General features: G+C 36.5%; 1 protein-coding gene across 1 annotated transcript in view; it reads left to right on the forward strand.

Annotated features, from left to right (window-relative positions):
• Positions 1-16,030, forward strand: part of CTNNA3 (catenin alpha 3) — a 1,522,505-nt gene that overhangs the window by 28,114 nt on the left and 1,478,361 nt on the right. The gene's annotated exons all lie outside the window — the stretch shown is intronic.

The following is a 16,030-nucleotide window of genomic DNA, read 5'->3' on the forward strand; positions in this document are numbered from 1 at the left end:
TTTATTTTCTATTTAGAGAATAGTTAGCATGTGGGATGAGAAATAAATAGGTTTAATAGGTGTGTCACCAGAGTTCCTGGAGAAACTTAAAAAGTCGTGGTAAAATAGTGAACTTGGAGGGCTAGGTCGAGATTCTGGTGCAGACTTTAAAAAACTCTTCAAGCAATATGGAAGAATGAAAAACCAGGAGGCAGAGAAGAAGCTGAAGTTCTCAAAACAGGCACATACTATCGGTTTCCCCAAGTGTAGGAATATATTTATAGAAAAATGAATTTAGTGTTTTCAGAGACTTTGGTCTCATTTAAAAAAATTCTGATAAGCAGGCTCTTATTTATTTCTAGCTAACCAGAGAACACAGAAGAAGCAGGAGTTTTCTGGCTTCAAACTGAGGTTGACAAAAAACTCCACTTTCTTTATTATTCTCTTTTTGTTCACTACCTTCCAAAAATACTAGACCTTAAGAGAATTCATATATGTTTGAGCTGTCTTGTAATAATATGGAGTGCAACGGACCCATAGGCCCAAATGGACTTGCAGAAATGAAAGGCACTGTCACTTTCAAGGTGTATATGAAGGGCATGTTACTTCTGCCCCTGTTGCTTAAACTTGATGCCTCATAGCTGAAGGTTATTCTTGTTCTGAGTGATTTAATAAAAGCTTCTCTGAAGTCTCAAATATTATATTATCTTCTTGGATTTCAGTTGGACTAATTTAGTTCTTTGGCTCTCATGCTGGGCTTATATGAGATGGGATCTCATAGAGTCTAGATTCTGGTATAATTTTTATATGGTTTTTACAAAATTAAGTTGAAAGGCATTGCTACACCAAATAATTATGGGACATTTCTGTCCTTTCTCTCTAGCTGCAATTTTAAAAATGTATGGTATTGTGAAATATAGAGTGAACTTTTAGTGTGAAATGGCATTTTGTAAAATAACATGAAGGAACTGTTATCAGGAAAAGTGTAATGAGGTCATCTTTTAAAATTCTTATATACAGTGTTATTTTTCAATGAAATCATAAGTTGAGTTATAACATTCTGCTTCTTTTATTTTGGAGGGGAATTAGACTTGATCAGCCATTCATGATAAGAGGGACGTGATGTAGCCCTGGCTGGTGTGGCTCAGTGGATTGAGTGTCAGTCTGCAAACCGAAGAGTCACTGGTTCAATTCCTAGTCATGGCACATGCCTGGGTTGCAGGACAGGTCTCCAGTAGGGGACACATGAGAGTCAACCACACACTGATGTTTCTCTCCCTCTCTTCTTCCCTTCCCCTCTCTCTAAAAATAAATAAATATAATCTTTAAAAAAAGAGCATATAATTTAAAATCTAAACATAAGTAGACTATGTCATTTTTCTTTGTTAATTTCATATTATTTAAAGCATCTTTCAGATTTTTAAGGCAAAAAATATTTATTTATTTATTTACAGACAGAGAAGGGAGGGAGAAAGAGTGGGAGAGAAGCATTGATGTGAGAGAGAAACATCAATCGGTTTCTCTCCTATGAGCCTTCCTAGGGACCCAACTCACAACCTAGGCAAGTGCCCTGATCAGGAACTGAACCAGCAACCTCTTGTTTTTCAGGACGACACCCAACCAACTGCCACACTGGTCAGGGCTCAGATTTTTTAAAAACTATTTTCACGGCTTTTGTCTAGGTTGTATGTGTGTGGAAGCAAGTTTTATTTTAGTTACCATGGCTAGAGTAAGTACATATTTTAATGCAATTTAATTTTGTTTGATTCTTCCCATACAGAAAAATAAAATGTATTTTTTTAGAGTGGTGTCTTAACTTGATTATTTTCCAAAGAACTTCAATTAGATGACTAAAGAAAGTTTTTAAAAAATATTTTATTTATTTATCTTTAGAGAGGGGCGAAGGGAAGGAGAAAGAGTGGGAGAAAAACATCAATGTGTGGTTGCCTTTCATGCATCCCCTACTGGAGACATGGCCTGCAACCTAGGCATGTGCCCTGACTGGGAACCAAACTGGTGACCCTTTGCTTCACAGGCCTGTGCTCAATCCACTGAGCTACACCAGCCAGGGCAAGAAAGTTTTAACTAAAAGAACTTTAAATACTTTCAAGAAGCTTTTAAAATTTGAGTTACAAGGTGCTAAAGATACTTTTATTATAAAGTATAACATTGTTTTGTTAAAACCTAGAGTTCTTGGAAGCCAAGAAAATGAGAAGTGCGGACTCTTAGGGATCTCAATAGGCAGTGCATTGTAGCACATTTAATAACTGTAACCCTAATCCTGGAACATGCCTTCTCCGTGAAACTCTTGAATTGATTTCAGAGGCTCAAGACCCCTTATGAGGCTTTTGTGAGTTAGGAATTTTTTAAAGAAGCATTTAGGTATGCTGCATTTCTAATTAATGCACATGTAGGAAATATGCCATATAATTTGAAGCTAAGAAATTCTATAAAATAAGGCACCAGAGGGAAGCTTTGTTTTAAACTATTTTGTTATGAGAACAGAGTGAAAGCATTCTCGAAGAGTAATTACAAGCTCTATGGATGACAGAGACATGTTTATGCCAAATGTAGATAGTAGGTTCTGCTCTTCTACTGAAAAGGGAATAATGATATCAGTATTTGTTGAGCTGTTGCTGGTGTCAGAGATATAAGCCAAGTTGTGGTTTTTATATGGATTTTTAAATTTAATATTCAATAGCCCTGGCTGGTGTAGGTCAGTGGCTTGAGCGCAGGCCCGTGAACCATGATCGCAGTTCGATTCCCAGTCAGGGCACGTGCCTGGGTTGCAGGCCAGTTCCCAGCAGGGGACTCACAAGAGGCAACCATACATTGATATTTCTCTCCTTCTCTCTTTCCCTTCCCCTCTAAAGATAAATAAGTAAAATAAAAAAATTTAATATTCAATAGCTTAAATAAGAACCTGTTCTGCTTTTGCTCTTTCCCCATATTTTTTTTTCTAGAATGATTGTTACAGAATATAAACACGACCGTATTTCTTAGTGCTCAAACCCATGCAGTGCTTTTCATTGGGCTCAACATGATCTGCAGCCCCCACCACATTACCTTCCTGGTCTTTCCTACTAAGCTGTGCGTAGCCCACTCTAGTCTACTCCATTTATACTGGCTTACTTGCTGTTCCACAAACATGCCAGAAGTCTCCTGTTGTAAGGATTTTGGAATGACCTTCTCCCACGTGTCTGCTTGGCTAATTTCCTCACCTCTTCAAGTCTTTGCTCTAATGCCCCCTTCTCAGTGAGGCTAATCTTGATTTTATTGAGTACGTCAATCTGCCCCCAACTTCTCTATCACCTATCCCACTTCTGTGTTTCATTTAAAATCTTTATTTTATTTTATTTTATTTTATTTTTTATTTTGGAGAGAGGGGAAGGGAGGGAGAGAAACATCAATGTGAGAGAGACACACCGATAGGCTGCCTTCTGCACGTTCCCTGACCAGGGACCATGCCCTCAACCCAGGCGTGTGCCCCCATCAGGAATTGCACCACAGCCTTTGGGTTTGTGGAAGGATGCCCAGCCAACTGAGCCACACCATCCAGGGCTCTGTGTTTCATTTTTACATTTTCATAGCATATGTCATTTTCTAATGTACTAAGTAATTTTCTTTTTTGTTATGCTTATTGTTTATAGTCTTCCCTGCCCCCATGACTGCCACAAACTAGAAACTCAATAAATATAGATTGAATGAATAAATGAATGGTACCTGATAGTCTAGGGGTGCCTCTGATCTCATACCATTTTACCCTATGGTGACCAAAAGGCTAGATGGTAGAGCTTTTGCAGATTATTGATCTCCAAATAAATGCATGGAAAGTATTTATAAAATGTAAGAAGATCTGAAAGAAAGAAACCCAAGTATTTCTCCATTATATGTATTAGGCAATTGTCTGATTTTATTGATTTTCTGAGAGACCTGAGGTCCTCTTGTTTACCAAGTAAGTAAAGGATTGGTGTATTTCACTGGGTGTGTGGAGGTGGGGCTAGGCTGTGATGGAAGTGAGCTTGGAAAACAGGTGTATATGGAGATTATAGTAGAAAAGTTTTATTGTAGTTTTCCTATTTCCATTTCATTTCACTCTAGCCAAGACTGATTTGTATAAAATCAACTGTGATAATATTGTGTAGTGAATCACCATATCCCCTTTTCTTTACTTAAACCTGTTTATTAAAATTTAGATTTTTTTTGGTCAATTAACCTTTGTTTTTAACCCTTCACATTGCTCCTGGTTGAATTATGACAACCTTTCTGAAGGGAGATGGGCAGTGAGGGAGAATGAGGTTTACAAGTTTTGTTAATGAACTCAAAGTAAATTTTTAGTGACAATTAAAATAAATGCTGTTTCCTATGACATTATTTCAGTGCTTGAAAACCTTCAGCTAGTTGCTTACCTTTACTTTGGATACGTTGGAAGTATAGAGTATTAGGTAAATTAACATTTGTGGTGATGGTAGGGATGTTTTTGTTTTATATTTCACTCAATAGAGTTTTGTTAAATGAGACCCAGATGGATCTCATGAAGCCCAAAGACACTTTGATAGAAGATTTATTGGGAGAAACACCTATTTCCAGGTAAAACCATCAAAGGCATGTGAACCTATGTTTGTTAGTGTTAGGATAATAATTAGAGTTTAGAAAGAACCATGTTAATAGAGGTGATGCATAGTAATTATCCAGAGAAGTTACATGAGAGGTTAATAATTAGTAAATAGTAAACAATAGTAAATTTAGGAACCTGGAAAACACAAACTAAATATAATCTTATAGATATTAATAAGTCAAATTAATTTTTGTTATGTTTTATGAGTATTTAATTACTTAATTAACTTATGAAGGTGATATTGAATGTTCACAAGATAATTTTTTCAGTTCTATTGAGATACAAGTGACACATCATTATATATGTTTCAGGTATACAGCCTAATGGTTTGACTTACATATATTGTGAAATGATTACTGCAATTAGTTTAGTTAGAATCCATTTTCTCAAAAAGGTACAATAAAAAGATAAAAAAGAAAACATTTTCTTTGTGATGAGAACTCTTAGGATTTATTCACTTCACAACTTTCCTGTATCTCACATATCACATAGCAGTGTAACTACAATCATCACGCTATACATCACACCTCTAGTACTGACTTCTTTTAGAAATAGAAGTTTGTACCTTTTGGCTATGTTCCTCCAATTCCCTCTTCCCTCCCCCCACCTCTAGTAACCACAAATCTGATCTCTTTTTCTATGAGTTAAAACAATTTTATTCCACGTATATGTGGGATCATATAGTATCTGTCTTTTTCTGTCTGACTTGTTCACTGAGCGTAATGCCCTCAAAGTTCACCCATGTTGTTGCAGATGGCAGGATTTTTTTTTTTTTGGCTGATTAGTGTTTATCCGTGTGGGTGCATGTGTGTACATGCCACAACTTCTTTATCCATTTGTTGATGAACACTTAGGCTGTTTCCATGCCTTGGCTATGTAAATAATGCTGCTGTGAGCATGGAAGTGAAGAATCTTTCCAAGTTAGTGTTTTTGTTTCCTTTGGATGTGTTCCACAATTGGCATTGATGGATCATATGGTAGTTATGTTTTTAATTTTTTAAGGATCCCCACACTGTTTCCCATAGTGGCTGCACTAGTTTCCATTCCCAACAACAATGCACAAGGTTCCCTTTTCTCTATATCCTCACCAGCATTTGTTCTCTCTTGTCTTTTTGGTGGTGGCCATTCTAGCAGGTGTGAGGTAATATCTCATTGTGATTTGGATTTGTATTGCTCTAATGACTGGTAATGTTAAGCATATTTTCATGTACCTGCTGGCCATTCATATATCTTCTTTGAAAAAAGTCTATGAAGTTTGTTTGCCCATTTTAAATTGGATTATTATTATTACTATTGCTATTGAGTTGTAAGAGTTATTTATATATTTTGGATATTAACCCCTATCAGATATATGTTTTGCAAATATTTTTCCCATTCCAGTTAATTATACACTGAAGAAGGTTGTCTTTTTTTCTTAATCCTTGCCCAAGGATATGTTTATTGATTTTAGAGAGAGAGGAAGAAAGGTGGGGAAGAGAGAGAGAGAGAGAGAGAGAGAGAAACAGAGAGAGAAACAGAGAAATATCAGTTGTTTGCTTTCATGTGTGTGCTCAGACTGGGGATCAAACGCCAAACCTAGGTATGTGTCCTGACTGGGAAATGAACCTGCAACCTTTTGGTGTACAGGACAGTGCTCCAACCACCTGAGTCACACTGGCTAGGGCTGATTATTTCTTTTGCCATGCAGAAGCTTTTTAGTTTGATGTAGTCCCATTTGTTTATTTTTGATTTTGTTGCTTATGTTTTAGGTGTCATATCCAAAAAATCATTACCAAGACCAATGCTGGGAGCTTTATTCCTATGTATTCTTCTAGGAGTTTGATGGTTGCAGGTTTTGCATCCATCTCCAGTTAATTTTTGTGAGTGGTGTAAGATAGGGGTCTAGTTTCATTTATTACCCCTTAATAAAAGAGGTAGAGAAATATACAATACATATAGTAAATACACACTTACATGGAAACTCAGGGACTAAAAAAAAGAATAGCAACAGATTACTTGGGTGGGGGTGGGGGAAAAGAAGAAAAACGATATTTTTGCAGAAAATTAATAAGAATGTTCCTCTGTAGATTAAAAAATTGTTACAATACCATTGTGTGATGGTACATTTTCATAATTTTAGGAAGTCTTTCTTAAAAGTGAAATAACTGATGACTTTCTACTATAACACCTGTGAGAAATACACGCCTTGGAAGATTGAGGAAACAATGAAAGAAGCAAATCTGACCAATAAGGAAGAATTTGGTGTTATATGGAGTGCTAGAAAGTTTGGGCAGGCCTGTCCTCGAGTAGTGAGCAGAGTGAAGGTACAAACATAGGTCTGCATAACATACCTACATATACTTACGTAGGCCTACATAGGTATGTGTTACAAATCAAGCTAACAAGCTACTAAAATAGGTTCTATCCTTCCATCGTTCTACCTTGAAAACTGTGTCTTCAAAATGCTGTAAAAGGCAAGGTCTGGATTTAGAATTCTTGTATTCCTTTGATGTCTTGTTAGAATGAGGTGGTGTAGGATGCTCACCCTGCACCTGACATGTTGTTTGCTCTCTTCTGTTCTCATTTCTAACTCTGTTTTACACTTGGGAGGCCTTGAGTATGTGCAAACAGACAGCCCCATCTGTACATTTAAGCTCCATTCATACTCAGCACACAGCTGCCTCTTGGCTACCTCTCAGGTGTAGGGATGGGCACATAGACTTATTCACTATTAGAATAATGGATTTCAGGAAGAGGCTGACATAGACACTGAGTGGGCTTGGGCTGGTTGGGCAGAAAGTTGGGGGTACTGAATACCCTGAGAGAGTCAGGAAGGGTAGGTGTAGGCTCTGTGGGGCGTATCACCTTAGCTCCATGGAGTCTTCTAAAGCCCCTGGGCACTACAGGTTTGGAAGAAAGTGGCTGTTTTATTGTAGAGGTGACAGTGGTAAGTAAGACAATGTTAGACACAGTTACACATATATCCTAGACTTTAAGGGAAGGGAATTTCAGATTAACAGTAAGTATGACATAAGGGGAATGGAATAAATAAAAAATGAAGACAGATGCACTGTCACAGGAGCTGGGCTTTGCTGCTTTTTTTCCTCACCAGAATTTAAGAGTAGCTGATGTGTTTAAGTACTCGATAAATTATCATCAAACAACATCAATGACCCGAAACCCCAGTATGTGTGTAGGGAGCACAAGTCCAAAAAGCATGTGGATCAAAGATGGGAAGAGTGACATATGACTGAAGGCAAATAAAAGGAAGTAGCCACAACTAGGAAAAATAATGTTGGAAAGGCTTTTACACTTCTCAGTTGCTAGGGTTAGAAAGACATGCTGAAGGAAAGAAAGAGGGGTTTCCTAAGCTATAGTCTGAAGAAAGAGAAATAAAAAGAATAAGGAATGAATGCATGGTCAGACGATCTGAGACTAACAGACGGCAGATGAGGCACGTAAACTCAGTTGTCAAATTGGCAGGGGTGGAACAAGCATTGATACAAAGGAATGAATCGGGAATAAGGAATAAGTGGGAAAAGCAGGTAAGTTACAATTAGTATTAAAATATAAATACACATGTACTGGTGTTATATATAATATCTCTGGAACTATATGAGAAAGTGACCTGCTATGTCTCTGGGAGAGAAATTAGGTGAGCAGAGGACAGGAATGGGAGAGAGACTTGTCTTTACCATATATGTGGTTAAACCGTGTATTACTTGATAAAAAGTTTTTAATTAATTAAAAATAATTGAAACTCTAGATAATAAAAACAAAGGGGATAGCCCAGTCTCTTTAAATTAGTTGAATTGTGTATACACTGAAGAAGTATGTCTCTGAGTTCTGAAGTGATTTGTAGATGTGTTCCTGGACCCTCTCCTGGGAGTCACCGAGAAATGACATGCCTGCCGGAAAGCAAAGAAAGGGCAAATATTTGTATTTTAAAGTAGGTAAAAAGGTGGCTTCCAAAATTAGACTGGACCTCTAGGCAGAAAACTGTAGGAAAACTGAAAACTTAAGATGTAAATAAATGGCAGTAATTGCTACCAGTCAGCATATATTCTCCAGGAACAAGTTATGTCAAACTTGATTTAAAAAATTGAATTCTGAAATGCAAATGTATATAAAGGGTATCTCTATTTCAGTACAGCATTTAAAAAATTTCCCGTAGTATTTTTGGACAAAGTTAAAAAAAGATTTTACTTATTTTATTTTTAGAGAGAGGGGAAAGGAGAGAGAAAGAGGTGGGGGGCGGGGAGAAACATATATCAGTTGTCTCTGACATAGCCCTACCTGAGCACCTGGCCCACAACCCAGGTATGTGCCCTGAATGGGAATTGAACTGGTGATCTTTTAGTTTGCAGGTTGATGCTCAATCCACTGAGCCATACCAGCCAGGACTGGACCAAATTTTAAAAAGTAAATTATTTCATACAAAAATGATTAGTAACTGGTTGAAAATAATATCTAAAATGTTTATTAATTGATAATTATGAATCTGGAAGGAAGTTTCTAGTGAAATCACAATCAGGTTTCTGGCTCTCATATGTTCAATGACTTAACTGGGAACTAAAGAATTCATACTGAAAAAATCAGGGAAAAAAATCTCATTTTCTATAGCAATAAGAAAAATAAAGTACCTAGGAATAAACCTAACCAAGGAGGTAAAAAACCTATACTCAGGAAACTACATAACACTGAAGAAAGAAATTAAGGAAGACACAAATAAATAAAAGCATATACTATATTCATGGATTGGAAAAATTAACATCATCAAAATGTCCATACTACCCAAAGCAATTTAAAGATTCAATGCAATACCTATTAAAAGGCCAATGAAATATTTCACGGGTACAGAACAAACTTTTCAAAAATTTATAGGGAGCCATAAATGACCTTAAATAGCCACAGTGATTTTGAGAAAGAAGAATAAAATAGGAGGGATCACAATTCCTGATATCAAACTATATTACAAGACCACTGTAATCAAAATAGCGATATTGACATAAGAACAGACACATTGATTAATTGAACAGAATAGAAAGCCCAGAAATAAACCTGTGTCTCTGTGGTCAATGAATATTGACAAAGGGGGCAGAAGCATAAAATGGAGTAAAAATAGTCTCTTCAACAAATGGTGTTGGGAGATCTGGACAGCTACATGCAAAAAAAAAAATCACCAACTTACACCATACACAACAATAAACTCAAGGTGGATAAAAGACTTAAATATAAGTCAGGATACCATAAAAGTTCTAGAAGAGAACATAGGGAGGAAAATCTCAGATATTCCATGCAGCTATATTTTTACTGATATGTCCCTTAGATCAAGGGACGTAAAGGAAAGAATAAACAAATGGGATTACATCAAATTAAAAAGCTTCTGCATGGCTAAAGAAAACATCATCAAAATGAAAAGAGAATCAACTATATGGGAAAACATACTTGCCAATGATACCTCAGACAAGGGTTTGATCTCCAAAATATATAAAGAACTCACATGACTCCATTCCAGGAAGACAAAAATCCCAATTAAAAAATGGGCAAAAGACTTGAACAGATGCTTCTCCAAGGAGGACATACAGAAGGCCCAGAGACATATGAAAAGATGCTCAGCATCACTAGACATCAGAGAGATGCAAATTAAAACCACAATGAGATACTACCTCACACCAGTCAGAATGGCCATCATAAACAAGTCAACAAAAAAGTGTTGGAGAGGATGCAGAGAAAAGGGAACCCTGGTGCACTGTTGGTGGGAATACAGACTTGTGCAGCCACTGTGCAAAACAGTGTGGGATTTTCTCAGAAAACTAAAAATGGAACTGCCTTTCGACCCAGCAATTCCACTGCTGAGATTGTACCCTAAGAATCCTGAAACACCAATTCAAAAGAATCTATGCACCCCAATGTTCATTCCTAGCAGCACAATTTACAATAGCCAAGTGCTGGAAGCAACCTAGGTGCCCATCAGTAAATGAGTGTATCCAAAAACTATGGTAAATTTACACAACGGAATTCTCCGCAGCAGAAAGAAAGGAGTTCCTACCCTTTGAGACAGCATGGATGGAATTGGAGAGCATCATGCTAAGTGAAATAAGCCAGGTGGTAAAAGACAAATACCATATGATCTCACCTATAAGTGGAACCTAATCTACAAAAAGCAAGCGAGCAAAATATAGCCAGAGACAGTGAAATAAATAACAAACTCACAGTAACCAGAGGGGAGGGGAAAGGGGAAAAACAGGGGAAAAAAGAGAAAGTTTGTCAAGCAACCTGTATAAAGGACCCATGGAGAAAGCCAAAGAGGGTAGATTGAGGATGGGAGGTGGGGGTAGGTGGAGTGTGGAGGGAAAATGGAGACAACTGTATTGGAACAACAATAAAAACTTATTGAACAAATTAATGGGCAAACAGAAAATTAGATTGTAGTAATATCTTGGGTTCTCTAAAACCAACTTTTGAGTGGCAGGAAGAAAAGTACAGATTCTACAAGATGAAATGTTAGGGGGACAAGATAAAATTCTGCATATAGAGGCAAGTAAAAATTAATTACCCAAATATATGATGGGGAGACTTGGCTTTGCAATAATCCTTGAAAAAAAAAAGACCTGAACAGTTCTGTTGAAAAGTGGGTACAAAGTTCAATTAATTGGATAACTATGATGAGTAAATCAAATCATGGAATTTAATAATCTTATAGGAGAATAAGTTTTTATCTTACAAACTGTTAAACAAATCCACTTTTTAAGAAATTAAATATGTGGTATTAGAGACTTTTCTTTCTTTTTTTTTAGAGACTTTTCTATAGGAACCACATTATAGATGGTTAGGTTTTGAAGCCGTTGCAAAATAACATGTCCATTTATGTAGAATATGGAAAAACCTGAGCTCTGGAATTTGGACACAGGGGGCCATGTGTTGCTGTAGGGAGATGGAAAAGGTTTCTCTTTATTGGTTGTAAGAAAATGCAACATCAAAGCAAAGTTTGGACATGGCTGAAGTTTTCCAGCTTCTGCCCTCTCTGAGCATGTCTCTGATCTAATATCCCTCTTTCTTCCTGCCAGGATATGACTAAAATACGATATGGTGTGTGCTATAATAGGGACACACGGGATGGCAGATGGAGAGCTATGAGCTAGTTTATGCTACTGTAAGAGTGAATGGGTGTTCCCCCATGACATCTCAGAGTGAACTACATTTAAAAATCAAATGCTTATTAAACGAAATGAATTAAAAATTGATACAAGTTCGATTTCAAGCAGGGAATAAAATACAAGAAACTGAAGAAAATTTAGGCATTGTGGACAAAGATAGCTTGGGGAGAAGGGAAAGATCCATGTAGGTGCACCTGCCTAGCCTTGAGCATTATCCCTGGAGACTTCTATTACTGCTGCCAACAGATTTGTTTTCCTCCCTTTAATTCTGAAAACTGGGATTTTAAACTGGTCTGTCTGTCTCCAAACCTGTACTGTTCCCACTATATAAAGCCATCTCTATTGAATAGAAGTTCAAATGTGGCAGACAGGGAAGAGCTTTATAAAAGTAATCATTTGCCTCTGATGGCACAGTGAGCATCTCATCATTTCTGTTCATCTAAGTTCAGTACGTTGTTGAAATGAAGGATATTGTAGAAGGTATTCTTGAATTGTTTGGAAGGTACTCCTTAACTCTTAAGATTTTATGGATTATGAGATGTAAACACCTTGGAGTGTAATACTCACAAGTTAGTAAGATTTTTGTTTTGTATCCACATTGTGGTATTGCTACCAGAGTCTAGTAACAATTTGTCAGGCTTTGACCTTGCTTTAACTTCATTTGTAAAGTTCTGCAGTTTTCTGCCTATTATTGCCCCAATCTCCAATAAATCAGGATTACTAAATAGAACTGATCCAAAAGACCCAGAAGATTTTTTAAATAAGAAACAGCATTATTCAAAGAATAATAATCATATGTGGCCAAGGTTCTTTAAGGACTTGGTTTATTATTCTAGATTTTTTGACATGGAAAAATGAACTCAACAACGTTCTTTACTTAGTATGTATTAAAGAAAGAATCACACAGGAGATAATTTGGCAAAATTAGATTGGTCTTTTATCTCTTGGGTGAAAAACTCTCTTTGAGCAGGATTACATATGTTGTGGATAATTTTTACTCTCTAATTTTGTATTTTCATTGCCTCTAATTCTGGTGCTCACTGTAGCTCTAAAAACCCATTGTGAATTTTGCAGTGAAACAACATGTTTTCAGAGGCTGTAAAAGTTCACTTAGATCTTATTTTAGTTCATAACAGTGTTCTCTACTTCTTGTCCCTGAGATGAAAGAACAAAGCAATATCAGCAGTCTTGACTTGATTTATATGTAGGATGGTACCTGTCATGAGAGGGGTAACAAGTAAACCCTTTTGTGAGTACACATTTAATAGAACCCTAATGGTTATGGAACTGAAGGACATATTTTATTATATAGATTGGCTCTGGGCTATGCAGAAAGGTCACCATGGGAATATCCTATCTTTCAATTTAGATTTGCCTTTTGTTAGAGGAAATCAAAGTGGTAGCTGGAACTATTGGAGAAAAACAAAAAGAAAAACCTAACCAAAATGAAATATTTCAGTCCTACAAATGCATTTAAAAGAAACCATTTGGTAATAGTATTTGGAGCCTTTCTCAGAGCATATCTCCTACCTTTGAGATGAATATATGAAAAGAGAAATCATGTTTCTACTTTTGAAAGGAAGTGAGATCAATGAAAAGGAGAGAACAGATAGTAAAGGGCTAAACCACAGGGATTTGTGTCTTTATGTGTTGATATGCCATAGGGTAATCGTAATTTATACTTTCATTTGAGAAGATATTCAAATAATATTTTTCACTTAATACCACTTGAACAATATTTTTTCAAGGCAAAACTAGAAAAAATAAAAATGTAAATAGTAAGGAAATTTGGTTTGTATTCAATAAAACTAGAAATGTGCTACATTTCACAAAGTGCACTCTATCTTGCACTCAGCAATGCTTTTGGTTTTATATAAAACCCTCAACATTTACAATTTTTAGTAGATAAGTAAATAATATATTATAGCTACCGGAAAACATGGATAGAGTAGTGTTAGGACACTCAACACGTAAATTGTCCTTTCCTCCTGCTCACTTCAAATTGCTCATTCTAATTTCCTGAGTTGGCTAGAAAATGTTTTGATATATACACAAAATATTTAGTATGTATTAGTGCTTTTAGTAGCAGAATCAACTTTGGAGTATGTAATTTTACTTAAATGCTTTCATAGATTATTACATTCATCAAAAGTGTTTTGTTTCCTTTGAGACTTTCAGAATAATTTATTTTTTAAAATATGTTTTTATTGATTATGCTATTACACTTGTCCCAATTCCCCCCACCCTTTGCTCCCTTTCCATCTAGTACTCCTTCATTACCTCCAGCAATCCTTCTGTTAGTTCATGTCCATGGCTCGTGCATTTAAGTTCTTTGGCTACCCCATTTTCTGTGCTGTTCTTAACACCCTCCTGTCTATTCTGTACCTACCAATGTGTACTTCTTAATCCTTGCACCTCTTTCCCCATTTCCTCCCTTCCCTCTTCCAACTGATAACCCCCAAGTAATCTTCATATCTATGATTCTGTTCCTGTTCTACTTGTTTGCTTAGTTTGTTTTTTAGATGAATTGTTGATAGTTGTGAATTCATTGCCATTTTAATGTTCATAGTTTTGATATTTTTTCTTTTTTTAATGAACCCATTTCTATTTATTTATTTGTATTTTATTTATTTATTTTTAGATAGTGGGAAAGGGAGGGAGAAAGAGAGGGAGAGAAATATTAATGTGTGGTTGCCTCTCATTGCTCCCCCTACTGGGGTCTCAGAAAAGGGACAATGTCCACTCCCTGGCCTCTGGGGTTTCATCCAGGAGGAAGCTGTCCCCTGGCACTTTTCCTGATGTTGGATACTTCCATTTCTCCCCCTATGCCACTGGTGCCCTTCCAGCTGCTTCCCCAGTGCTGGAGCCCAGAGGGAGTGAGTCTGCATAGGTCCTAAATATGTTTTGAGCTTTTTAAGAGGTGATGCCTGAGAATACTGCAGTTTTTCTGCTGCCCTAACCCCCACTGGGTTTTATAGCCAGAAGTTATGGGGACATATCTTCCTGGCACTGGAACCCTGGGCTCAGTGGTCTGGTGTTGGGCTGGGATCCTTCCCTCCTGAGGTATCTCTCCTGATTTTTACCCTCTACAAGTGGGTGTGTGACTGCCCTTTCTGCGTTTCCATGTCTCCACCCCTCCTGCCTGTCTGGATGAATATGATCTTTTTAGTTTCTTGGTTGTCAGACTTCCATACAGCTCCATTCTTCTGACAATTTCTGAGTGATAGTTGTTTTGTAGTTTAGTTGTAATCTTTCCTGTGGTTGTGAGAGGAAATGAACCATGTTTACCTGTGCCTCCATCTTGACCAGAAGTCCTATCAGTTCTCTTTATTTTTAATATCAAACTTTGCTAAATACACATAAAAGAATTATCTGTATTACAAATATATTTGATTATAATCATATTTGAAATTAAGTATTTTGATTATGTATATATATTTTATGTTAAGTTACTGGGGACAGCCTTTTGGCAGATTTTCCATTATTCTCAAGAATACTTCAAATATCCATTTTTATAGTAAGAGAATTGTGGAGTGTGCTTAAATGACATAACATCTGAAGAACAGTAAGGCTTCTGGACTCTACAGTATTTGCCTGTATTTTTAAAAAACAAATTATGTTATTAATCTAAGAATTAATGCATGTCAGGATGAGTCAATAAGGATAATTTTTTAGTTATGGGATAGTTTTGTATGTGTATCTGCTATGTATCAGGTGTATAGTATGGAAGAACCTTGGTGAAGCACTGAGCTTTCACTTACACTTAGAGAGACAGATCATGATTATCTTTGAATATATACAATAACACATTTATGGACACAGGAAAAGGATCCAGTAGCATGTGAAAGGTTGAAGAGCAAAGATATGCTGATTTTATGGAATTAGGCCAGTGGGAGTTGGAAAAGCTAGGAAGAGATTCCCAGGGGAAGGAGTTTCTCTCTCAGGTAGGGGTATGGGAAAAAACGACAATTTTCTCTCCTGGAATCACTGAGATTGAGAGTCAAGTTGAAGGGATTGATTCTGGAGAAGAGATAGACCCCATGAAAATATGTACTCATTCATTCATTGGCTCATTCATTCATCTGCACATCCATTATCTATCCATTCATGGAGCCAGTTAGAAAATTAAAGAGGAAACAGTTATTCTCCAATAATATCTACAATAATAAAAAGAGAAACTGAAACAAAAGTAGTATTTTCTATTTCTTTTTTTGTTTTAGTCTTTATGGATATCATAGGGAATCTCAGGATATTTTCCAGGGGAAGAGTCTTAGGTTCTTTTAGCCTACAATAT

Source organism: Sturnira hondurensis, unplaced genomic scaffold (genome assembly GCF_014824575.4).
Source record: "Sturnira hondurensis isolate 20B ecotype Veracruz unplaced genomic scaffold, ASM1482457v3 Scaffold0014302, whole genome shotgun sequence".
In the NCBI taxonomy this organism is placed as follows: Eukaryota; Metazoa; Chordata; class Mammalia; order Chiroptera; family Phyllostomidae; genus Sturnira; species Sturnira hondurensis.